General features: G+C 39.7%; 1 long non-coding RNA gene and 1 pseudogene across 4 annotated transcripts; both read right to left on the minus strand.

The window, feature by feature from the left end:
• Window positions 1-3,497: 3,497 nt before the first annotated feature.
• Window positions 3,498-27,940, minus strand: LOC143608638 (uncharacterized). Of its 3 annotated transcripts, XR_013149298.1 has the most exons (4): window positions 27,854-27,925; window positions 27,613-27,679; window positions 27,291-27,533; window positions 3,498-4,192 (listed from the first exon to the last, which is right to left on the minus strand). It is a non-coding gene; the product is annotated as an uncharacterized LOC143608638 (long non-coding RNA). The 3 variants fall into 3 exon arrangements; XR_013149299.1 differs by having other exon boundaries at window positions 3,498-4,070; window positions 4,162-4,192; window positions 27,291-27,940; XR_013149297.1 differs by having other exon boundaries at window positions 27,291-27,679.
• On the minus strand, window positions 7,722-8,849 carry LOC143608560 (dnaJ protein P58IPK homolog A-like; annotated as a pseudogene). The gene is made up of 4 exons (XR_013149285.1): window positions 8,727-8,849; window positions 8,421-8,642; window positions 8,117-8,335; window positions 7,722-8,042 (listed from the first exon to the last, which is right to left on the minus strand). The product of XR_013149285.1 is annotated as a dnaJ protein P58IPK homolog A-like (transcript).
• Window positions 27,941-27,991: the final 51 nt, after the last annotated feature.

The following is a 27,991-nucleotide window of genomic DNA, read 5'->3' on the forward strand; positions in this document are numbered from 1 at the left end:
ATTTGGGGTCACGGATTTCCGCCACCCACTTTCCCCATTTTCGTTTCCTAACACCTTTGAAGGCGCAGGGAACATTTATAGGGCCACCTTTTCCCTTCTTTGCAGCCTTTACAGGGCCACTTTCCGTTCACTGCCACCTCTTCCACAACCACTGCCTGTTCAGTACCTCGCGTTACCTCCTCCGAATAAGTGGATGCTGGTGGATGGTGGAGGGACCTCGCCCAGATTGATGCGAAGATGATTTGGACCAAACAGTGGCTGTCATCAAAAATATTTCTATTATTTCAAATACTACTGAAATTTGCACAAAACAAACCGGAAACATGAACCCTAAAAATGAATAATTATGCCACAGAAAAAAAGGGATCAGCAATTTACCGTGGGTAAAATAATTCCGAGATCACCAATTCCAACAAGGAGAGAAAGATGAGCACCATGCAATCTTCAAATGGATCGATCTCGAACACACTTTCATGGCATATGTTGGTAGGTTGTGACAAACACTAAAATCGAAGTGGTTAAGATCGAAGTGGTTAAGATGATCGGAAAAGGATATTGCAGAAGGTGATGGTAACGGTGCTTGGTGATACTAGAGATGAAACTTGTGAATAATATTGCCGATGGTGGTGAGGAGATCAATGAAAGTGTCACGGCTTTATAGAGAGTAATTTTGTTTTGTTTTGTTTTGTTTTTTGTTTTTTTTTTTTAAATTTTCCTTCATACTTCTTACTTTTCTTTTCAATATCACACACAATCCGGAATGCTTTAAATACGGGATAATATGATGTGATATTATGTAATATCATTTTATATGATATGTTAATTATAAGATGATATTTCTTATATAATATGACTAGCTTTTTAACCCCCGTATTACGGGATTGTTTTTTTATTGTTTTATTGTAAGAAAGCTAATTATATATTTAGGAATAAAAGAGTTTCATAAGATGTTATAACCCGTTTAAGGGCTATCTAAGTTTGATGAGATCCATACCCATGAATTCGGTCAAATGCATTAGAAGCTTTATTTACAAATAAAACAATCTGGTTGCTTGAAAGAATTTAGGGAGGTTTTGTTTATATATATATATATATATATATATATATATATATATATATAAAGGGTTAAAATAAAAATACATATTTTTGTAGGAAGAGTAGAAATAACACAAAATTTAGAGTTAAGAAACTATATAGCATAAATCCTTAATCGTAAGAAACTATTTGGTAGTTTAAAAACTATCAATCTCAACCATCAGATCATAAATCCAATTCTTACACTTCCTAGAAAACTACTTTTTTTTTCTTATAACTCACCCCTATATATATATATATATATATATATATATATATATATAATATTATATAGATGATACGATACAATATAATTTGATACTTTTAAACATGATATAATATGTTATGGTATGATATATAACGATGTAATGTGATATGATATAGTATATGACAAGAGAATTTTAATTATTATAATAAGAGTTAATACCACAAAAAGTAGTATTTTTTTATTGTATGTCTTTAAACTTGTTTAATGGTTTTCGAAATCAATATTAAATTGTAAAAACAAAAATAAGATGGTTTTATTTCTTTTCATTACATAGAATTTCCCTTTGCCACACTTTAGCCAATTTTAAAGGTATCAAGTCATTATTTAAAAATTTCACAAGTATGTTGATCATAAAAGTGGTTAATGACTTTAATAAACAAAGATTAATTAGTTTACTAATATAGTGGTTTTTAGGGTATTGGACTTTATAATGATCCCTTATGCGCTACTCTTGGTACTTATGTGCAAGTGTGGAATATAGTGGGGGCGGGAAGGGGTCCCTCACCCCCCAATTTTCGGCTCGATGGCATACATTAGATAAGAGATTAGGAGGCTGTGTCAGATTAGATGGTTCACCAGAGTTTTTAGATATGTGCAGGAAATTTATGGAGTAGAAATTGAATTATGTGAAGACGATGATAGGAACATAGGGGCATTTTCGTAATTTAGTCTACCATAAAACTCATTAAAGTCAGTGTAGTCAGATTGCTTGTCAACTAAATGTTAATAAGTTAGATAAAATTATACTATATATTTTACTAGCTTATTTAAATTAGTTTAAAAATGTGTAGATGCTTACGTTTCTTTATTCGTTTACCTTATTTGTAGATACTCTTTTACTCACACCCAAATATGTCATCTCATGTTCTTCAAACACCGACCACATGTCTTTCACTACCGAAGAACGTATATTAATTTTTTGATTTATTGAAATATATTTTGTCCCCCACCCCGCAAGTTTAAACATTCAAGTTCCACCACTACTTTTGTGTATGTACGTTTGTGATTACCATGTTAGAAAAACAAAAGGAGACATGTAGACGAGTTGGGAGAAAGCAAGCATTTCAAAGACCAGGTGAATGAACATACTTAGGTGTTACTTCTATGAATCTACGTGTGATTTATGTAACAAATTTTACTATCTGATAATATTCATCAATCAACGTTCAAAAGTTTTATAAATTCATATAAAAGTACAAAGTTTTTCTTTTTAATTTTGAAGATTTTCTTCATTTCTCTTATGTCTATGGACTGAGAATAAGGATATGATGACGAAGTCAACATGGTCCACCTTTGCTTTATCATAAGAGCTGAAGCTAGTGCATAAAAACTTCCATCGGCGTTACATGCAATTGTGCTATCAATTGTTATGATTAATATTGTTGGTAGTCCAGTGTTAGGCCCATTGTGTGTTTGGTCTTTTGTATTTAATTATTCTTGAAGGATAATGTAAGTTAGCTAGTTGGATTATGTTTGTTTGTAAGTTTGGGCCCGAGGCCTTGTAATATGGAGCCCATTGGGCCGTGAATAATACAAGATAATACATGAGCACACACAGTATAAATAGTGTCAAGCTTTTGTCAATTTGTGCAACCTTATCCATATTTAAAACTCTCTATTCTCCTTTCTCTATTCCACCCTCACGGTAATAACATAACCAAACAAGATCCGAGATCCCGGTTCTTTACTAGTGATTTTCGCTAGCTAGTGTTGAGATTGATCCAAATAGACTAGTGTTGTGTTGTTTGATCTGATATTGAAAATACTTGTCTTATTGATCGATCTTAATTCTATGTAGTTCCATAAAAGCTGGTTTGAATTTTGGAGTGTTATGTTACTATATAAAACATTGGCACCATCATTGATTCCTCATGTAACCTCAAACTTTATTGCCATTTGCTTCCCCACACTGCGTGTTTGTTTTTATGTTTGTTGAGGCAAACCAAAGGTAACTTAAAGAGCAAATATAGAAAACAAATTACAGTTTATTACTAAATTTAGCAAATAACCACATTTTAAATAATAAAATTGCTAATGTGGAACTTAATTTAGCTAGAAATGACAACAATAGGATTGGTACTGGAACGCCCGAACCAACAGAAACAATTAATGGCACCTGAAGTTACATATATAGTAACACCCAAGTCCTTATGAAATGAAATTACTAAAACACTTATTACATAATAAAGCCGTCCAAGAAAATGATAGCCAGCTGGTTAATCAGCACACTCTCCACATTTTGCATAAAAATCACACACAGTACTTGCAACCTTTGCAGTTGCTATTCTTTCGGCATCCGCTATGTGGTCTTGAACTCCTCTCTTAGTCTTCTAGGTCTTCGCATGTCCACCTTCATCAAAAAGATTTTAAGAATAACAACAAATCAAGTGATTAAAATGAACTTTTAGACAGGTAGATCAAGGTACCGGCCACAAAATCATGTCACTACAAGTTCGGTTTTCCCTTGCAGCTGCAAATTGATAAGATCTGCACTCGTCTCTTGTCTTAAGTTCAAAGTGACGCACCTTGCTGCACAAGGAACAACTCAAGAACTCGTCTCGGTGGGAAACTTGGTTGCGTGGTCGACCATATTCTTATGTTCTATTACACAGATAAAAAAACATTAATATATACTTCATCCTAGAAATAGAACAATTTAAAATAAAATAACCCTTACTCTTTATGTTCAATTGGGCCCATTAGCCGATGAAATATCGCCTCCTTTACACTTGTTAGAAAACAAAGAATATTTGCTAAATGAGTAACAAATAAATTCAAAAATAATAATGTAGTAAAATAGCATCTTTAGTGTGATCTACCTTGGTAGGAGGTCTACTATAAACGTGACACCTTGCAGCAGATTATGATTCAGACTGATTTCTTCCATTGATGAACCAACGTCAGCCTTTAGAAAATAATTAAAAGAATTGATTTCATATATAACACCGTATCTTTCTTGTGCTCTATATAACACCGTATGTTTAGAAAAAAAGAGTGATACCTATGTTTTGGTTTGTGTTTCTTTACAGTTGGTTGGTCAGCTGATGATTTACCTTTGCAAGCTGGGCAGTAATATTGAATCCGCTTCATACCCTTCATGTGATATAAATGTACAATCTTTTAAGATATATATACAAAAGAAAAAACCAATAAAAACATAAAATATAAGTACCTTCAAGACCTTGGTGGATACTTTGGCGCACTGTGTGTGTACTCAACTATTACAACCATCACAAAATATCTAGGACAAACCAAAACCAAACAAGTTAGATGCTAGTCATTAAGGGGAGAGGAGCACCATAAGGTGACTCGGATAAACCCGATTCAGTATCACCGCCGCCGATCAACAAAATATATAGATGATAACATAAATAATCAAAATAATGGCATATAGGTTATAATCACTTACATAATCCACACCATTAGAATAATGCAAAATCTTCTTGCAAATGCCACAATGTTGTTTTAATTTCTGCAAATGTCATTTTGTTAAAGATGTTGTGTGGGCAAAATAAGGAAATAATGTCATTCTAATAATTTAATTTCTGCAAATGTCATTTTATTATCATAAAATGGTATAAACCTTCTTACTTATGAATTCAAACCTCTTTTGCCCAAAGTTGCTGATTTATGATAAACTAGCTAATTTCGATTGATGGAAGAAAACTAATACTGGTGTAACATCAAGTGAAATAATGCTATTTGCGTCTACTATCATTAATTTTTTTGGATCGCGAAATTTTCTTACACCTGCAGTCTGATTCTTAATCTTATAAATATGTGATTAAGTATCACAAGAGATACTGTTCAAGTAAAAAGATCATCAATCGGCAGACCAATTTACACCATTACAAATCTATCATCAACCCGAAGTAGATCTATGTAGAAAACTGGTTGTAAAACCACGACCAAATCAAACTACAAATAGCAACTTACACAATTCCTTTCATTAGAAATAAAAATAAGATGCCTATATCATGAATGCCAATCGCAAGTAGATCCAATCAATGAATAAAATTCAAGCAATCTTAAAAACACCAACAGAAATGAAGCATATATAGCACAAATCAAGCAATTTAAATGAACACGATTGTAATTTAAGAGAATTTTCTTTTCCCTGCGTCATAAATCTTTATTTATCCTTAAATTGTGTTTGAAAATCTTTGGCTTGTGAACATCCAAATCTCATCCTTTGAAATTTGCAGGGATATATATGCTCAATGACATGAACCCTAAAATTGAATAAATATGCCAAAAGGGGGGGGGGGGGAATTGACATTTTACCTTGTGTATAAAAATTCCGAGACCACCGATTCCAACAACAATGAGAGATCAAGATAATCACCATGCTATCTTGAAAGGGATAGATCTTGAACCCAATTTCATTGCATATATATGTAGGTTGTGAGATCGATCCAAATAAGAAAATCAGAATGGTTAAGATGATCGGAAAAAGGACACTATGGTGACGGCTCTTGGTGGTGAAGATTATTGCCAACGGCGGTGATAGCAGTTTAGAGATGAAGGTGTGACGGGTTATGGTACATATAGCTAGTTTTTTACTATTGGAATGTTTAACTATATTTACAATATTGAATATTCTTAATAAAATAGACTGATATTTTTTTTTGTTTTACTATTGTAATCGGGCAACACACTGTGCCGCAACCCTCTCTTGAGTGATAAAACTGATCATACCGAAAGCAAAGCTATGTGTATTAGCTGTTAATGAGTTATTGTGTACAACTCGATCAACTCTTTTTGGGAGCACAACAGCTTCAGAGTAAGGAACCCAAATGTATTAAAAAATAAAAATAATAATAAAAAAAGAAAATGTATAAAAAGCAAATGGAACGAAAATGCGCGTGTTGATTATTGGGGCACATGTAAAGATTTAATGTATCTGTAGGTGTGAATGATAAAAATTGTACCTAAAAAACAAAAGTATATCACAAATCTTCGTCTTCAACTTGTTGTAATCTTCATTATTTTCATCCCTTCTTGGATTTTATATTTATATACATATCAGTGTTCATAAGCATACAAACAAAACAATCCCACTTTCAATTGAAATTGTTTATTGAATATGATTATAAAGATAAATCCAGAACAAGCAAGTGATAGACGCCAAGTTAATTAGGTGCATTTGCATACAAGTTAGTTCACTCTCTGCATCGACTGTCCTCAAGCCTGCTTTTTTCGCTTTAAAAACACCAGCAGTACTTGTAATTACCTTTGCATCGACTGTCCTCAAGCCTCTGCACTTTTCGTGTGAGACTTGGTTGTATGGTCCCAGGTAATCATCTTGTCAAAATATGATAAACAGTAGCTTGAATCGTTTAGTACTTCGATCACAAAACACCAGATTACAGCGGAAGACTATTACAGAACTATCACAAACACAATGATACAAATCTCTTTTCTCTCAATCTAACAGACTAAAGATTCAATCAAGGTGATGAATCAAACCCTAGATTACAAGACTTATCAGAGATTACAAACTAGAACTCTTTTTCTCTCTATATCGAAGAAGACGATTGTTATTGTTGTGTGTTGAATATCATCAACCACCAGTTAATATAGACCCGGTTATAACAAACTCAACTTCCCAATAACACGTGAGGATTGAGTTTGTTAAAGAGTTGTTGTTATCCAGCCCAACAGCAACAAGCCCAACAGCAACGAGTCCAAATAAGCCTCCAAGCCCGATAATTCCAAACGTGTCCAATATTCAGCCACAACCATAAACATTAAGAACAAACAATTAGAAATATAAAACATGTTACAATATAGCTTATTGAATTGAAACAAATAAGAAATTACCACTTTAAAGTACAACTCCAAGCTATCATTCCAACACATCTCTAATAAAGTATCCCAGAAAACACGATTCACCCAATTTTACTAGCTTGACATTGCATGCAATTTAGAACCCAAACCTTCATTTCCCCAGTTTAACATGTTTGTACTGTGAGATGCATGTTTTGCAAACTTTGCAGGACATGTAAACCCTCACTACAAGAAAACTGGGCAATTGCGACGACCTTTCCGGTCGCAAAACGGTTGCAACTGCCCTTTTGCGACCGTTTTGCAACCAAAAATGCTGTCGGAAAAATACACGTCGCAATTGCCCTATTGCGACCGTTTGCTACAGCAGTCGCAAATTTTGAAGCCACTCCGGCCGTCGCTAATCTTGCAACTACTGCTGCGGTCGCAAAGCTTGCTACCACTGCTGCGGTCGCAAGTCTTGCAACCACTGCTGCGGTCACAAGTCTTGCTACCACTTTGCACTGCAGCCGTCGCAAGTCTTGCTACCACTGCTGCGGTCGCAAGTCTTGCTACCACTTTGCACTGCAGCCGTCGCAAGTCTGCTACCACTGCTCGGTAGCAAGTCTTGCAACCGCAAATCTGCAAATCTTGCTACCGTATTTTTGATCTCGAGGCAACCAAAAATAATTGTTCAAAATATATATAAATATAGACACAAACACACAGACACAAATCAAACTATAAATCTGTATCAAAGAAATTCAATATAAACAAAAAGTTATTCGAGTTCTATAAACAAACAAAAAAATGTTACCCTAGCTAATCAAAAATCAAAAACCATAACTACCATACTTTTGAATGTTAGCCAATTACATACTTCAATGTCTTCACCATGATCATATCGTGCACGCTTGTCATCGTCTCCAAGGATCTGCAAACAGTAATCGGGTCAACGGTCAACCCAATAAAAGACACCAGTTTGACTCAAAAGGGTAAAGAAAGAACCTCATATGCAGCAGCCATTTCTCTGAATTTATTTTCTGCTTCTTCTCTTTTATCCACATTTTTATCCGGGTGCCATTGCAAAGCTAGCTTTTTGTAAGCTCGTTTTATCTCAGATATCGTTGAAGTCTTCGACACACCTAAAATCTTATACCAATCTTTCCCTTGACTTATTTTCAAAGCTTTCTCCGCCTTCATAAGTGACTCCCGAATGCTCATATCCTTTAAAAAATATCATTTCTATAATTACAAACACACATATACATCTAACATCAATAATATAACCGAGTTTAAACTTTAAACAAACCCGAGGATATTTTTTTGCAGCTGATTTGATATTTGCAACGGCTCCTTCCCAATCTTTAGTCAATAATTTGGCCTCACCCCTCTGAGAATAATGGATTCAACTAAGTTACAAAAACATTCAAACTTTTTAATATTATGATCATGATTATGTGTCTAAAGCAAGGGCAGACTTGTAATCTTCCACAGCAACACGCAGTTTCCCCTTCTTTGCATTATCTTCCACCTGCAACAAAAGTCAAAGTTTGACTTCTAGACAAAAAGTCAAAGACTATGAGACATACAAAATTCAATCAGTAGTTGGATTTACAAGTTTTGTCTTTTTGAGTAAATTCTTCAATGAAAAATATGCTTTCTTCAATTCACCGGGTTCTGGATCGAGGCGGAGCCCTTTCTGGTAATGCCTAGTAGCAACATCATGATCAGCTAAATAATGATAAGTTTCTAACCAGGAACTATATGAACTACTAACGGACAGCGAAAGCCTGAAAATACTCTATAACTAACTGAAAAGTTAAAACAGAACCTGCACAGCTCGAGAAGAACAGAAGCACAGCGCCAATGTGCTTCTGAAAGTGAGGGGTCGGCTTCTATGGCAGCATTAAGATCATTGATTGCTTTGCTATAACGTTTAACCTTTATACTATGTGAAACTCTTTCAAACAATTCAGTAGTATCACTGGTAATTCCATCTGTATGACCATAAACATACAAAAGAATGCAGTTTCAGTCAAAAGCTAAATAATGATTTTTCAATGTTAAGTTGTTAACTAAAGTTAAGACTAGAAAAACACCTACAACCTAACCGATTCTAGTGGCGAACCCAGAAATTTTTTTTACAGACGTATAATACTAAAAATGTTTTTTAGGTCCTCCTTCGGATGGAACAAAGCACACATCACATAATGGTTGTGTCCAGTCAGAACAGATATACACGTACGCAACTGCCAGTTCCATATCCGGATGGTTTGATCATCAATTTTAGCCCCAAAGCGCCTCCTACACAGCTACCAAACATATTGAGTCACTACTGCTCCATACACCATGATTTGATCTCAAAACCACTCTGAATGCACGCCCATGCTGCCTCGTTTGTTGTCCATATAAGCAGCTGCAGACCACATGATCTTTGACCGATGGCTTTCATCCATCTATGATTCAGTCCTGATCATGATCCTTTAAGGATCAAAACCGCTGTCCACTGCCTTCATTGCTCCACCTTAATCTGAATTCCGGCTCAATTTCCACTATGCTTCGACAGTTTGTTAGTGAACTACCAGGAACCCTTTAGTCAAAAAATTAAACAATAAGATAAACTATTACCGTTAGTTTGTCTATAAACGAACCGAACGAACACAAATGTGGCGTGTTTGCGTTCGTGTTCGGCCATTTAACTTAAACGGAAGAAATGAAGGAACACAAACACGAACACAAATAGGGCTTGTTCAGAATATAACTGTATTGATTTTATTAATAACTGGTTAATTTTATTAATCTATTAAAATTAACCTTATTAACCTATTACTGCTTAACCGGTCCCTAACCAATGGTTAATATCGATCAGAGCTAATCAATTCAAATATAACTGTATTGATTTCCTTTTTGTTTTCAAAAATTTGACCCATGTCAAAATAAAATTTAACCAGCACGTTTGCAGCTTGTCCAAAACGATTTGTAATATCAAACAACCAATTATTAACCACGCCTTTTGATAAATTTAACTGCAATTTCAAAATCCTCCACCGTTAAAAGCCGACTCACACACAAAATTAATGAACGAGCACTAAAATAATCTAAAAGATGAATTTAAACTTACAAACAATTCACAAGCAATTATAAAATCATCTTTAGATAGGGCATGTGCATTAATACTTATATCTCAAATACAAATAACCAGTGCTACTAAAAATTTAACCAATATATACCTGAAGAGGTAGGTCCCAGCAGAGCCCAGTTGGACCCGCAAGACTCACCTTAAACAGGGACGTCTGCGCAGAGACCAACTGGATCCGCAGGACCAACCATGCTCAGAGACGTGACGTCCTTACGCGCAGTACGCAAGCTGGTCCCGCAGGAAATGCCTCCCAATGGTGAAGGACTCCGCCTGTCCCCGCAGCCTCGGATACAAGCCATTAGGGAAGGCCACCCGCGCAGCATGGCTACACGCACAAGGCACTTAGCTCTCGGTCATTCAGTGTCACCTGAAGGAATGAGCCAAGCCGGGAGCAATCCCGCACAGAGGCGGGAGGGGGAATACTCCCGCCCAAATAAGCCAGTCCGTATACTGAAGGATCTTTTACTGTACCTGACGAGGTATGGGCGAAAGATCTGATCAGAGATACGACAGCTCACTGATACAGTATGGCGAGCAGCATGCTCCTGTACTGTATCACTATTAGCCGCTGCCTACTCACCAACTACTGCCATACCACGTGCGTAGCCGTCAGTTGGTGGAACAGGAATAGTATACAGCAGGCCTGGTCACTATCAGCCGCTACCTACCCACCAACTACCAGCAGGGCACGTGCGTAGGCTACTGTTGGTGGAACAGGAACACTGTTGCAGCCGGCCATACCTCTTTGGAAACCTACCTTCGGCTATAAATACCACAAATGGTATGATCATCTCATCTTATCATACCTTACTACATTATCATCATATTATACCTGATATCTGCTCTAGCAATCTCTTAATATACTTTTATATTTAAAGAGCAATCTAGTCTGATTCTCACGCCGGAGGGTGGTCACAAGGAGGAACCCCCCCCCCCCTTCTCAGTGACGAGCTCACGGTGTCTGTTTTGCAGGTTATCAGAAGAACCATCTTCCAAGGGTCTAACCCCTCGTGGGAAACATCTCTCCAACCCCCAGGTTACCAGTAATCTGTCCGGGGACCGGTTAGTGTTTCTTCATTGGCGCCATCCGTGCATAAAGCTAGAACTACAATTTTCTCCAGTTTTTTCAAACTTCTACAAAGATGGTTAGAGAAATTCCGGTAACCACAACCCCAGCTACTAGGGGGAATACCGGCAACACAGTTTTTACGAACACTACCCCGGCTACCGAAGCCGGAGCAAGTGAAGTAAATTTTACGAACACTACCCCACTTACCAAAGCTGGGGCAAGTGCAGTAAATGATCGCCTACTGGGATCCACCGATACCCAGTTTGAGAAACGAAGACTCCCCCGCCAGACTCTCGATGAAGTTAAGGCATGGGCGGAGGCACGACAAAAGGAATTCCAGGCTGAGTTGGACGAACGCTTGCGTTCCGTGCAACAGGCCGACGAATTCGAGTACTGGGAGGATGACTCGGAGGAATCCGACTCCGACGCGAACCCTCGCCATAGGGCAAAAGGGAAGCGTAAGGAAACGGAATCCCAACCGAAAAGGCATTTTGGACAAGCCTTCAAACCAAAAAGCACAGGTGGAAGTCCACGAGACTTCTCAAAAACGTTCAGACCAAACGTTGCAAATGCAGGAATGTCCAAGTTTGCAAGGGACATTGCGGAAGCAATCGCCCCAAAGAGTGCCAAACAAATGCCTAACATAGGCACATATGACGGTTTATCTGATCCAGACGATCATTTGAACAGGTTCATAGCGGGGGCAACCGTCAGCAATTGGACGGAACCCACGTGGTGTTACATGTTCCAAATGACGCTGGTGGGGGCTGCTAGAGCTTGGTTTGATCGCCTACCGGTCAACCACATCTACGACTGGGCAGACTTCCAGCAGAAGTTTAGCCAACACTTCAGCCAGCAACGGAAGTATACCGAGGAGCAATGGACAATCCTCAAATGCATACGAGAGGAAGATGAATCTCTGCCAAACTTCATCACTCGCTTCAACTCAAAGAAGCTAAGTTTGGGCAATATCAGCGAAGATCTTGTTCGCGCTGCCTTCATCCAGGGCGCACATGACCCAGAGCTCATCCGCACCCTAACGGGTAAAGATGGCATGCCATCCACATGGGATGGCATCATGACAGCAGCAAAACGCTATGCGGAAACGGAGAAGCAACTGGGTAGAGATCTCCCACAGAGCACAAACCTCTACACTCAGAAGACGAGAGAAGACAACGTCCTCACCGCCAGACTAAATAAAAAGCGAAAGCTAGGCATTTGGCAGTCAAGGGTAAACTTTGACACCTCATCCGGCTTGCAACATCGAGTGGGCGGAAGGGATAATGTACAGTCGCACCGGAACTCTAGATGGACGCCACTCACCAAAAGCGTCACTGAGATATTCGCCACTGAAGAGCTCCCATGGCCAAAGCCTCCAATAATCCGACATCGTCACGATGCTGATCGGAGCAAATACTGTGACTTCCACAAGACAAAAGGCCACAACACTGAAGAATGCATAGATGTAAAAGACATGGTCGAAGCATTTGTCAGAGATGGGACGCTCGCACACCTCGTGGCGCAATAAAGGCTGAGCAGGCGGATGCGTGTAGAACCCCAGCTGGGGAAAACGAATAAAAATTCCAGCTTCAACATTGAGACTACATGCTGCGTAAAGAACGAGATCCCGAACCAGGTGCGTATCGGCTCCATGGCACTCCCATCCCAACATGGAAGGGAGCTCATTTACACAGTCTGCATGTAAATCAATTCCAATTTGTAAAGAAAAGGCCAAGAGCCACTTCTAATGGAAATGATTCTCTTTAAGAACATCGAAGCTGATGATTTTACATTCATACTTTTCTGAACACTAATATGCCGGTTTTCACCGCATAATTACGTGAAGTCATTGCATGGGAAGGCGGTCCTACCCGCACGAACCCAATAACGTGACAAACCTTCACGCAGGTCAGTTTGGGAAAAAGTTCAGCACCCAAAAATGAAAGTGCCGGTCTATCCGCATGAATCATTAAAGGAAACTGAATAATAACCTATCAACAACCGCGCGTCGAACGGTTAAACTATGCAACACTGGTGACGGCGTTCACATTACGTGAAGTCGTTGCGTGGGAAGGCGGTCCTACCCGCACGAACCCAATAACTTGACAAACCTTCACGCAGGTCAGTTGAAGGGGAAGAGTTCAATTATCCTATTAAATGAAAGTGCCAGTCTATCCGCATGAATCATGAAAGGAAACCGAACACTAACCTATCGACAACCGCGCGTCGAACGGTTCAAAACAAAATTCTTAAAAAGGATAAGGAAAACCTACACGCAGGTCAGATAAGGGTAAAGTTTTGCCATCCTACTAAGTGCAAGTGACGGTTCTACCCGCACAATCACGAAAGAGGAAGCAAAACTTCACACCTATTATCAACCACGTTCAAAGGTTAACTTATCCTCAAAAGGATGAGGAAAACCTACACGCAGGTCAGATAAGGGTAAAGTTTTGCCATCCTACTAAGTGCAAGTGACGGTTATACCCGCACAATCACGAAAGAGGAAGCAAAAACTTTAATCCATTATCAACCACGTTCAAAGGTTAACTTATCTTAATGCCTTAGAAATTTCGAAAAGTAAAACCTACACGCAGGTCAGAAATGGGTAAAGTTTTGCCATCCTGCTAAGTGCAAGTGACGGTTCTACCCGCACAATCACGAAAGAGGAAGCGAAAACTTTAATCCATTATCAACCACGTTCAAAGGTTCTTATTCTAAACACTTGGAAAATTGCTAATTTAAACTAAGTATGCAAGTCATAAGTTTATGAAGCAAGGAACCCAAAGAAGGAAATAACAATCTTATACGCAAAAAGATTAATATTTCAAGAATATATTACAAGAATGGCCGGGTAACTACCCGCCTAAAAGAAAAAAAAAAACTATACAAGTCTATCTTAGCAATGGGAAGGGATCTTCAGGATCAAGCCTCAGGGCCGCTTCCACTTGGACCCGCTCCGTCAAGAGAACGGGGTGGTTCGAGGAACGCTTTGAGGACAGCTAACCCATCATCAGCAGCAGCTACTTCGTCCACCTTCTCCACCACTGGATGCGGGAAGGCGGCGTATTGGTTCAATGCTTGGTCATAAATGGCTTCGGTATCCACATCGAACAAAGGGAAGTTGGAAGGCGGGACGCCTTTCTCAACAAACCCTAGACCAAGCAGGAAGCCGGCCTTTTCCCCATCCTCATGAGAAGCGTTGAGGGCTGCGGTCATAGCATCATCGTAAGAGGTCTCTGAAAAGACCCGACGCACAACCTACAAAGAAAACACAAGTATTAGAACCTTTTCTTACAAAAGAAAAGCGTGAAGATAAAACTAAACATACCTGAGGCAACGCTTCTCGAAGAAGCCATTGGAGGGCAGCTTGAGCTTCGTTATGGGCGCGTTCGGCTTCGCTCTTGTTAAGGTTGGCAAGTAAAACTTCCTTTGCGGCAGCCTCTTCGACACCCTTGAGTTTCCGCTCGGTGTGGTCAAGCACCCCCCTCTGGTCCAGGATTTCCTGGAGTTTCTTGGCATCTTCCATTGCCAAGGCATCATGAGCGCGTTGGAGAGCCTCTAATTTGGCCTTGAGCTCCTCATTCTCCACACGCAAAGGCTCAGCAACGGCTTCAGCCTTGGCAGCCCTCTCGGTTGCGTTTCGCGCAGTCTCCCTGGCCAGCCGAAGCTGTTCATTCACAGCTTGGGCAGCCTTGGAGCGGGCCTCGAGTCGCGCCTGAACTTCAACCTCGAGGGCCTTGAAGGCCTTCTCCTTGTCGGCGGCAGCTGCCGCCAGCTGTTGGTTCTCCTCCCGAAGAGCACGCGCCTCAGATACGTCCTTGGCGCGAGCTGCTTTCAACTTGTCGTTTTCACGACAAAGCAGCTCGACGCGTGGCTGCGTCCGGGCCTGGAGAACCCGAAGCTCATTAGTTAGCCTACCCTCCTGGTAGCTAACCATGGCTTCCCCCAACGCACCCGGAGGAGCAGCGTGGCGAGCCCAGTCCACGCACTCCACAGGTGTGCGAAGGGTTGTTCCTCGGCGTATGTTCCATCGTGGAACATACACTTCATTGGAATCCGACACTGCAAAAGAAACAAAGGCAGTAAGGAAAAGATGATAAAAAACATAAGAAAAGAAAGGAACCCTACGCACCTGTAGGGTCAATGACAGGCCGATAGCCGCCAAACCCATCACCTGAACCTAAAGGAAATCCATCCAACAGGTCAGGCAGACGGGAAGGTGGCAAAGATCGGCGGGAAGCCCTGCGCGTACCTGATGGTCCGGCCATCGGTGCCGGTGGCGCGGGCATGGTGGCAGCCGCCGAGGTCGCCGTTGTGGTCGCCGCCGCGGTCGCCGCCTCGTAGGCAACAGCAGTAACCGCCGGCTCTGTGAAGGATGCTGTAAAAATCGCACTCACAGCCGGCGGTGACGTCATCTCAGCTGGAACAGTCTGCTCAGAGGGAGCAACTGAACCAGCGGAAGCAGGCGCAGGCACCTGGGTCGACGCCTCAGGTAGGCTGACCAAGCCTACCGTCATTGGCGGAAGGGTACTCCTCTGCGCTTCACCCCGGAATGCGTCAACATCCACGCCTGCACAAAGAAGAAAGTGTTAGATAAAGTTATGAAGTAATAAATCTGCAAAGACATTATGATTGTACTTACGGGTTTTCTTGACCCTGAACGTACGGACGGGCGGGGAGGAACCCGATGGAGCCGGCCTCTTGGTACCGGTCACCGTCGTCTTCGTTGGTTCTCCGGAGGTAACGGTCGTAGCCTCCGGAGCAGTGGTCTTCTCACCACCGGGCTTCCCCGCCACTTCTTCACTATCTGACTCCGAGTCAGATAGAACCACTGGATCAGCTGTGGAGGCCTTCTCCTTCCCCTTCACGCCGGCGGCAGCCTTCTTCTTCCGCACCAATGGGGGAGCATCTGAGGATTCCTCAGAAGAAGACGGGTCAGGAATTCCAGCAGCGGGTACAGCATTGAGGGATTGAGGAAAGAATATCGCCTTACCTGGCCGCCGGTGGCTCAGGATCTCGTGGCCTAGCGGATAGACCTCCACAAACCGATCCGCCGTTTGCTCCAGGATGGGCAACTCGCCCTCGTCCAGAGCACGAGTACCCATCCGCGCAGGACCGTCGGTTTCCCGCGGGTACAGAAGCGACTCAAAATCATTTCCCTCTGAAAGAATAAACAGTTAGAAGACAAACGCGTATCAAAAAGAAAGACAAGACATACCATAGGGAATAGAGTTCAAACCGTATTCGAGAAGGATGGGAACCTGAGACGCATCCTTCCACACCCGGCTCATCCCTAACATGACCATCCCGGACTCCGCAAACCGGTAAACCGGAGATTGGATCCGGGATATCTTCGAAAACCATTCCGCCTCTTGGTAGTTGGGGGCGTGAAGGCTCGGTATCGCTTGGCCATTTTTAAACTTCATGGCAAGGGGGATGGCGCGGGCAGAAATATAGAAGAATTCCTGCTTCCACGAGCGAAGACTGCGCTCGGTGTCGCAAATCTTCAGACCCTTAATACGGGTCGTCAAGGTGTACCACCCCTGGATGCACCTCCAGGTATAGAAGGTCATCAGGCGGTCCACATGGGGCTCGATGCCCAAAATCCGGCACACCCACTCAAAATGGCGAATCTTGGCGATCGCCATGGGGTGCAGCTCGGTCAAATGAACACCGTGCCTCTCAAGGACACGGAAAACAAATTTTGTCAATGGGAATCTAAGATTCCCATAGACAAAAAATGCAGCATAGACCCCGATCTTGCCTCTGGGGGCATCGTACACGGTCTGGTGGGATTCAGGAAACTCAGGCTCGAGATGATCGAGCATGAACTTCCTGACAACATACCGGTACTGATCGCCGGGCAGAGCACACTGGCACTCGCCAGCGGTACCCCTGTCGTCAGCTATAGCCTCAGCATCACGAGAAGACATCTTGAAGAGGAAGAAGAGAACGATTTCGAGAGAATGCTCGATTGAATAAAAGAGTATTCGCCGGAAATCGCCTTAAAGATGAAGAGAAGAGTGAAAAGTATGGATTACAAATAACCCTCTCCCCCTTTATATAGTAATCGCAATTAATGCGTTGAATTTAATGCGGAGGAGAGAGAAATCGAAGGTGCAATGAAACTATGACACGTGGCAAAAAGCAAGCTGGCAACAGCTGTTGAAAGGACGTATGCCAGTAATTTCGCGGCCACGCGCCCGAAAAATCGCGCCCACGCGACTGAAAAACCGACTGGAATGACCATGTTCTGTCACGTCACCATAACTTCCTGCACGTCCTGACACAGTCAGAAGAAACCGTCGCACGACGTTTCAGAGGTATGGACTGTTATCTTTTCACCAACTCTTCGAATTTCAAAATTCAAAATTCGAAAATATTAAAAAGTAAGCGGGAAAATACCCCTTACCCCTTGGCAAGCAAGTAACCGTAAGACGGATGCGGGTACAGTGTAAAGGCAAAACCCTTCACATACCTAGCACCCGCAGGGAATTGAAGCCAAATAAACCTTGGCAAACAAGTAACCGTAAGACGGCTGCGGGTACAGTGTTAAGGCAAAACCCTTCACATACCTAGCACCCGCAGGGAATTGAAGCCAAGAAAACCTTGGTGAACAAGTAACCGTAAGACGGATGCGGGTACAGTGTTAAGGCAAAACCCTTCACATACCTAGCACCCGCAGGGAATTGAAGCCAAGTACCTCGGCAACCAAGTAACTATAAGACGGGTGCGGGTACAGTGTAAAGGCAAAACCCTTCACATACCTAGCACCCGCAGGGAATTGACGCCAGGAATACCTTGGAAGTAAAGTAACCGTAAGACGAGCGCAGGTACAGTGTTAAGGCAAAACCCTTCACATACCTAACGCTCCGCTGGGAATTGAAACCAAGAAGGATCTTTTGGGCAATGCTTGCGGAAACGGAAATAACATCCCCGCATAGCGGGAACGTCGAGAACTACGTTGTTTGAAGCTCCAAGATGGAATTGGTGGTCTTAACATAATTGATCACTATGTTCAAAACTACCAAAACCTCATGGAAAATACATACAACTGGGACTCAATGCTCCTGACTTGCGAGGAGGTTACAGACCTACCCGCATCATACCCAAAGACCAAGCAGGAAACTCGGGCATTTCTGCAAGTGACAAGGACTTCCGCGGAAAGAATCCCCATGGAAAACCTTACAAAACCCTTTTCAAAACCCTTTGCTCAAGTCCAAAAGTTCACCTCACTTTATTAAACACTCATGAGAAGAACATTGGACTGGGGGGACTTGAAGAGGTAGGTCCCAGCAGAGCCCAGTTGGACCCGCAAGACTCACCTTAAACAGGGACGTCTGCGCAGAGACCAACTGGATCCGCAGGACCAACCATGCTCAGAGACGTGACGTCCTTACGCGCAGTACGCAAGCTGGTCCCGCAGGAAATGCCTCCCAATGGTGAAGGACTCCGCCTGTCCCCGCAGCCTCGGATACAAGCCATTAGGGAAGGCCACCCGCGCAGCATGGCTACACGCACAAGGCACTTAGCTCTCGGTCATTCAGTGTCACCTGAAGGAATGAGCCAAGCCGGGAGCAATCCCGCACAGAGGCGGGAGGGGGAATACTCCCGCCCAAATAAGCCAGTCCGTATACTGAAGGATCTTTTACTGTACCTGACGAGGTATGGGCGAAAGATCTGATCAGAGATACGACAGCTCACTGATACAGTATGGCGAGCAGCATGCTCCTGTACTGTATCACTATTAGCCGCTGCCTACTCACCAACTACTGCCATACCACGTGCGTAGCCGTCAGTTGGTGGAACAGGAATAGTATACAGCAGGCCTGGTCACTATCAGCCGCTACCTACCCACCAACTACCAGCAGGGCACGTGCGTAGGCTACTGTTGGTGGAACAGGAACACTGTTGCAGCCGGCCATACCTCTTTGGAAACCTACCTTCGGCTATAAATACCACAAATGGTATGATCATCTCATCTTATCATACCTTACTACATTATCATCATATTATACCTGATATCTGCTCTAGCAATCTCTTAATATACTTTTATATTTAAAGAGCAATCTAGTCTGATTCTCACGCCGTAGGGTGGTCACAAGGAGGAACCCCCCCCCCCCCTTCTCAGTGACGAGCTCACGGTGTCTGTTTTGCAGGTTATCAGAAGAACCATCTTCCAAGGGTCTAACCCCTCGTGGGAAACATCTCTCCAACCCCCAGGTTACCAGTAATCTGTCCGGGGACCGGTTAGTGTTTCTTCAATACCTAAAGTGTACATGCCTTAGCCTAATTGTAGCAACAGAACACTTAGTGCCTAAAATCAATATTCATTCATGTCAATTCTAGCAAAACCTAATTAAACGATGAATCTAGCAAAACCTAATTAACCGAGGAGTGATGAGAAAACAAACCAGACGAATTAACCGATGGAGAAGATGTTTTACGGCAGCGGAGATCGTCAGAGAGATGGTTTACGGCATGGTTTATGGCAGCGGAGATCGTCGGAGCGATGCTTTACGGCAGTGGATGTCGTCGGAGGCGATGAAGCCGTGGCTATGAACGTCGGAGCGATGAATAGTGATGAGTGATTTTGGTTATGGGGTTTATTAAATGTGGATTAAGTAATATTATTTTAAAGGAGGTTTGGGAAAGTTACCACAGTGGTCTGTGGCTCTGTGCCCGTCAAGTTGTCCCTAAACCTATCCTTACATGTAAGCAAATTTATTCAGTAATGCATTTTGTAAACGAGCCGGGTATGCTCAAGTTCGAGCTCGGACTTAATCGAGCTAGCTCGATCTCGGCTCATTTTCTTTATCGAGCTGAAAAATTGAGCGACATAATATACGTATAATTTTTATTTATTTATTTTTTGGTATGCTATTATTATATATAGTTATTAAACTTTAGGTTTTAATTTAAACGAGCCGAGCTAACGAGTCAAGCCAAGACCGAGCCGAGCTGACCCTGGCTCGAGCTCGGATCGTTTAGAAATCGATCCGAGTTTAGCCGAGCTCATTTAGAATCGAGCTTTTTCGAGCCGAGCTTTTTTCAAGTTATTTTCAAGCGAACTGCGAGCCACAAGCTTTTTCGAGCCGAGCTTTTTTCAAGTTATTTTCAAGCGAGCTGTGAGCCACAAGCTTTTTGAACAGCCTTACATGTTTTTCTTTATCGAGGTAACCCAATGATAAAAGACGACTTGAAGACAACGTTTGGTAACATAAGCCCAATATCTCTTATTATAGGAAAACTCGTCGTCCGAGTGCCCGCTGCGATAAAACTCGATTGAAACTGAATTTGAACTTGAGTCCTGGGTTTTGACTTCTGAATTCATCTTAAATGTGGATTGGTTGAGGGGCAAGCAAAATAATAATAATAATAATAATAATAATAATAATAATAATAATATTGCTTTCCAGCTTTTAAAGCTTTTGTTTGGGCTTCAATCAATCACAGGATCTTGACTGCAAAACTTATAATCTAAATGCCATTCTTCACATTACATAGAAAAATCACCATGAATTTGTGCATTCCAATTACAGTTTTGTCCTTGTTTATTATCATCATGTGGAGTGACATAAACATATAAGAGAAACCCACTCCTATTTACTCATTAGCATACAAACAATGATGTTAGGTTCTATATATATATAATACATGAGATGGGTGGGTCTTTATGTACAACGCAATGGAAATCATCTTTAACATTGAAATAAGGTAATGAATTTCATTGCGTGGTATACTATTGGTTGCAAAAGCTTCGACCGCTTAGCCGCCTAAGTTGCAAAAGTTCCGACCGCTTAGCTACCGGTTGCAAAAACTCCGACCGCTTAAAATAAACAGTCGCAAAACCTCCGACCGCTTAGCCACCGAAAAACGGTTGCAAAAGCTCCGACCGCCTAGCCACCGGTTGCAAAAACTCCGACCGCTTAAAATAAATGGTTGCAAAACCTCCGACCACTTAGCCACCGAAAAAACTGTTGCAAAATCTCCGACCGCCTAGCTATCGGTTGCAAAAACTCCGGCCGCTTAAAATAAATGGTTGCAAAACCTCCGACCACTTAGCCACCGAAAAAACGGTTGCAAAATCTCACCGGTTGCAAAAACTCCGACCGCTTAGCTACCGTTTCAAGTAATTATGTTTTTCGGTAGCAAATTTGCTAAATCGGTCGCTAAAATTGCAACCGGTTTTTTTCGGTAGCAAATTTTGGTCGCAATTGCTCATTTTTCTAGTAGTGCCTCATTAAATTTTTAGGGTAAAAAAAAGCTAGGAAAGAAAGCGATTTGTGAGAGTTTGATCATGCCCCGTGTGTAGCCTAGGCTGCAATGGCAAGAAGTGTGAATTATGCCAACGTCAATGATTCTCAGGTGCTCTCACTATGATTTGCCCAGCAAAGGCACTCAATTCATCACTTGATAAGCTAGTGCAGTTCCTGTGAGTTCAACCAAATTCAATTTACATATATACAAACCGAACGAATTATAACAACAGACGGCATTCACCAACTAGGAAGAAATTATGTAATAAAAGAATCCGACAAATTCCTTGGAAAGGAAAATAATCATTCAGCTATATTCAAACATTTAATTTCCACATCATATTATTATCATAGAGTTCATAATATTGTTTGAGTTATTATGTAATTTATTATGACAAATTAAGAGACTTACAAGGGATAATAGTTATAACAGCTACGGACATTAAAACTCTACTAGAATGGATATTGATCAAAACACGAGTTACTGATTACTTTTACTAACCAGAAAAACTGAATAAAAGAATCTAACGATTTATAGATCGAAGGAATAGTCTTGATACCTGAAAGTTATCAAAATCAAAAGCAGTGTCATAATTCGTCATTAGTCCAAAGCAGGTCTAGTCAACTGATCAAAATTAACAGATCTGATTATAAAAACTCCCACCAAATCTAGTGATAAATAGCAACATAAGCAAATTTAGTTGCATGTAGATTTGTAGCATATATTGCAACTCAACAATTTAAATAAATATAAAATCAAAATCCGGCGAATATAGCCCATACATCAACTTCAATTTGTAAAATCAAACATGGTCGTAACAACGGATGAACTTCATATCATACCTTAAGCAGATTCGACGCCCAAATTTCAGACACTTATAGGAGACACGGCCGACTTATGTATAAGAACAAGTCCAAGTGACACCATTGTTTTTCAAACAAAAATAGAAGCATGGATGGCTGGTAAATAAGCTCGCATTAACAGTTTTTATACTGATGAAATGTATTGAATACTCAGGAAAGCATGATTGGTTAGTTAATACGCTACATGCTCATAGGCTTGACTCGAACCATTTTCATAGTTTGATTAAGGTGGAAGCAATATATAAGCATTAAAGAATAAACAAGTATATGGTGTCTAAGATTATGGTATTAACAAAATCTGACTCCAGATTTCAACAAGTAATCATCATAGCCATATGTTTGGTTTGTTTCAGTAAACACTAAGATATTTTACACAAATTTGTAACAGAAAGATTGATTAGAGACTTGGTGTTTTTTGAACATAAAGAATGAAAACTGCAATTTTTTTATAAACGTGATCGAATTGATTCTAAAATTATATTTTTATAATACACACAATAGAAGTCACGTATCGCGTGACTCTACATACATTCCTTATATTACACATCTTCATTAAGTGTCATGTTTATCCAACTCTAAAGCCTTCTTCATTAAGATACCACCAAAAGCAACCACGCGGACCCCCTTACTGGAAGATTGAGAAGAGCATCATAAGCCAAGGCAGCTTCATGGGCGGAGTCGCATGCCCCTAACCAGGACAGCAAATTTGGGGTCACGGATTTCCGCCACGCACTTTCCCCATTTCCGCTGCCTAACACCTTTGAAGGTGCAGGAACCATTTAGAGGGCCACCTTTTCCCTTCTTTGCAGCCTTTAATTACAGGGCCACTTTCCGTTCACCGCCACCTCTTCCACAACCACTGCCTGTTCAGTACCTCGCGTTACCTCCTCCTCTCAATAAGTGGATGCTGGTGGATGGTGATGCATAGAGGATTCGGACCAAACAGTGTCTGCCATCAAAAATATTTTCTATTAATTTCAAATACTACTGAAATTTGCACAAAACAAACAAGGGTTCAGCATTTTACCGTGGTAAAACAATTCCGATACCACCAATTCCAACAAGGAAAGAAAGATGAGAACCATGCGATCTTCAAATGGATCGATCTCGAACACACTTTCATGGCATATATTGGTAGGTTGTGACAAACACTAAAATCGAAGCGGTTATGATAAAAGATGATCTGAAAAGGGATATTGTAGAAGGTGATACTAGAGATGAAACTTGCGAATAATATTGCCGATGGTGGTGAGGAGATCAATGAAAGTGTCACGGTTTATAGAGAGTTTTTCTTTTCTTTTTTTTTAATTTTCCTTCATACTTCTTATTTTTCTTTTCAATATCACACACAATCCGGAATGTTTTTGATATATGAGGATAATATGATGTGATATTATGTAATATCATTTGGTATGATATGTTAATTATAAGATGATATTTTTTATATAATATGACTAGCTTTTTAACCTCCGTATTACATGATTGTTTTATATGTTTTAAAATTTTATTGTTTTTATTGTAAGAAAGCTAATTATATATTTATGAATAAAAAAGTTTCATAAATAAATGAGATGTTATAACCCGGTTTAAGCTTTGGTTAGATCCATGACTCGTTTTTTTACTACAAAATTGTTTTTAATTACAAATAATATCTTTTAGAAAACGGATATTAATTTTAAATATATCCCTATTAAATTTTTCATGTCAAATATTTAATGAGATTAATTTTTAATATAATGAGATATTATAACCTGTGTAAGGGCTAACTAAGTTTGATGAGATCCATACCCATGAATTCGGTCAAATGCATTGGAAGCTTTATTTACAAATAAAACAATCTGGTGACTTGAAAGATTTATGGAGGTTTTGTTTATATATATATATATATGTATATATATATATAATATAGATGGTACGATACAATATAATTTGATACTTTTAAACATGATATAATATGTCATGGTATGATATATAACGATATAATGTGATATGATATAGTATATGACAAGAGAATTTTTTTAATTATTATAATAAGAGTTAATACATCAAAAAGTAGTATTTTTTTATTGTATGTCTTTAAACTTGTTTAATGGTTACCAAAATCAATATTAAATTGTAAAAACAAAAGTAAGATGTTTTTATTTCTTTTCATTACATTCAATTTTCCTTTACCACACTTTAGCCAATTCAAAAGGTATCAAGTCATTATTTAAAAAATTCTTTACCACACTTTAGCCAATTCAAAAGGTATCAAGTCATTATTTAAAAAATTCACAAGTATGTTGATCATAAAAGTGGTTAATGACTTTAATATGCAAAGATTAATTAGTTTACTAATATAGTGGTTTTTAGGGTATTGGACCTTATAATGATCAATCATGCGCTACTCTTGGTACTTATGTGTAAGTGCGGAATATATTGGGGCGGGGAGAGATTGTGCCCCCCCCCCCCTGTTTTTCGGCTCAAAAGAATACATTAGGTAAGAGATTAGGAGGCTGCGTCAGATTAGATGGTTCACAGGAGTTTTTAGATATGTGCAGGAAATTTATGGAATAGAAATGGAATTATGTGAAGACGATAATAGGAAATAGGGCCATTTTCGTAATTTAATTTAGTCTACCATAAAACTAATTAAAGTCAATGTTGTCGGATTGCTTGTTAACTAAATGTTAATAAGTTAGATAAAATTTGTTATTATACTATATATTTTACTAGTTTATTGAATGTGCAGATGCTGACGTTTCTTTATTCGTTTACCTTATTTGTAGATACTCTTTTACTCACACCCAAATACGCCATCTCATGTTCTTCAAACACCGACCACATGTCTTTCACTACTAAAGAACGTATATTAATTTTTGGATTTATTGAAATATATTTTGTCCCCCACCCTGCAAGTTTAAACATTCAAGTTCCACCACGTACAACTTTTGTGAATGTACGTTTGTGATTACCATGTTACAAAAACAAACGGAGAGATGTAGACGAGTTGGGAGAAAGCACGCATTTCTTTCAAAGGAAAGGTGAATGAGCATACTTAGGTGTTACTTCTATGAATCTACGTGTGATTTATGTAGCATGTTTTTACTATTTGATAATATTCATCAATCAACGTTCAAAAGTTTTATAAATTCATATGAAATTACAAAGTTTTTCATTTTAATTTTGAAAATTTTCTTCAACAATACCAGTCTTTCTCTTATGTCTATGGATTGAGAATAAGGATATGATGACGAAGGCAACATGGTCCGTCTTTGCTTTATCATAAGAGCTGAAGCTAGTGCATAAAAACTTCCATCGGCGTTACATGCAATCGTGCTATCAATTGTTATGATTAATAATGTTAGTAGTCCAGTGTTAGGCCCATTTTGTGTTTAGTCTTTTGTATTTAAAAATGCTTGAACAATAATGTAAGTTAGCTACTTGGTTTATGTTTGTTTTTAAGTTTGGGTCCGAGGCCTAGTAATATGGAGCCCATTAGGCCGTGAATAATAAAAGAAAATGCATGAGCGTACACACTATAAATAGTGTCAACCTTTTGTCAATTTGTGCAACCTTATCCATATTTCAAACTCTCTCTTCTCCTTTCTTTCTTCCACCCTCACGGTAATAACATAACCAAACAAGATCCGAGATCTTGGTTCCTTACTAGTGATTTCCGCTAGCTAGTGTTAAGATTGATCCAAATAGACTAGTGTTGAGTTGTTTGATCGGTCAATAGGACCTACATCCAGTTTGACAGGACATTGAAAATACTTGTCTTATTGATCGAGCTTAATTCTATGTAGTTCCATAAAATCTAGTTTGAATTTTGGAGTGTTATGTTACTATATAAAACATTGGCACCATCATTGATTCCTCATGTACCCTCAAACTTTATTGCCATTTGCTTCCCCACATTGCGTATTTGTTTTTATGTTTGTTGAGGCAAACTAAAGGTAACTTAAAGAGCAAATATAGAAAACAAATTACAGTTTATTACTAAATTTAGCAAATAACCACATTTTAAATAATAAAATTGCTAATGTGGAACTAAATTTAGCTAGAAATGACAACAATAGGACTGGTACCGGAACGCCAGAACCAAAACAGAAACAATTAATGGCACCCGAAGTTACATATATAGTAACACTCAAGTCCTTATGAAATGAAATTATTAAAACACTTATTACATAATAAAGTCGTCCAAGAAAATGATAGACGGCTGTTAATCAGCACACTCTGCACATTTCACATAAAAATCACACACAGTACTTGCAACCTTTGCACTTGTGCACTTGCTCTTCTTTCGGCATCTGCTATGTGGTCTTGAACTCCTCTCTTAGTCTTCGAGGTCTTCGCATGTTCACCTTCATCAAAAAGATTTTAAGAATAACAACAAATCAAGTGATTAAAATGAACTTTTAGAGAGGTAGATCATGGTACCTGCCACAAATCATGTCACTACAAGTTCAGTTTTCCCTTGCAGCTGCAAATTGATAAGATCTGCACTCGTCTCTTGTCTTAAGTTCAAAGTGACGCACCTTGCTGCACGTGGAACAACTCAAGAACTCGTCTCGGTGGGAAACTTGGTTGCGTGGTCGACCATATTCTTCTGTTCTATTACACAGATGCAAAAAAACATTAATATATATACTTCATCCTAGAAATAGATCAATTCAAAATAAAATAACCTTTACTCTTTATGTTCAACTGGGCCCATTAGCCAATGAAATATCACCTCCTTTACACTGGTTAGAAAACAAAGAATATTTGCTAAATGAGTACCAAATAAATTCAAAAATAATAATGTAGTAAAATGGCATCGTGTGATCTACCTTAGTAGGAGATCTACTATAAATTTGACACCTTGTAGCAGATTATGGTTCAGACTGATTTTCTTCCATTGATGAGCCAAAGACAGCCTTTAGAAAATAATTAAAAGAATGGATTTCATATATAACACCGTATCTTTCTTGTGCTCTATATAACACCGTATCTTTAGAAAAAAGAGTGATACATATGTTTTGGTTTGTGTTTCTTTACAGTCGGTTGGTCAGCTGAAGATTTACCTTTGCAAGCTGGGCAGTAATATTGAATCCTCTTCATACCCTTCATGTGATATAAATATACAATCTTTTAAGATATATATACAAAAGAAAAAACCATTAAAAACATAAAATATAAGTACCTTCAAGACCTTGGTGGATACTTTGGCGCACTGTGTGTACACAACTATTACAACCATCACAAAATATCTAGGACAAACCAAAACCAAAACCAAACAAGTTAGATGCTAGTCATTAAGGGGAGAGGAGCACCATAAGGTGTTTCGGATAAACCCGATTCAGCATCACCGCCGCCGATCAACAAAATATATAGATGATAACATAAATAATCAAAATAATGACATATAAGTTATAATCACTTACATAATCCACACCATCAGAATAATGCAAAATCTTCTTGCAAATGCCACAATGTTGTTTTAATTTCTGCAAATGTCATTTTGTTAAAGATGTTGTGTGGGCAAAATAAGGAAATAATGTCATTTTAATAATTTAATTTCT

This window comes from Bidens hawaiensis, unplaced genomic scaffold (genome assembly GCF_021521415.1).
Source record: "Bidens hawaiensis isolate Kalapana, Puna unplaced genomic scaffold, B.hawaiensis_p1.1 tig00419396_1, whole genome shotgun sequence".
Classification (NCBI taxonomy): Eukaryota; Viridiplantae; Streptophyta; class Magnoliopsida; order Asterales; family Asteraceae; genus Bidens; species Bidens hawaiensis.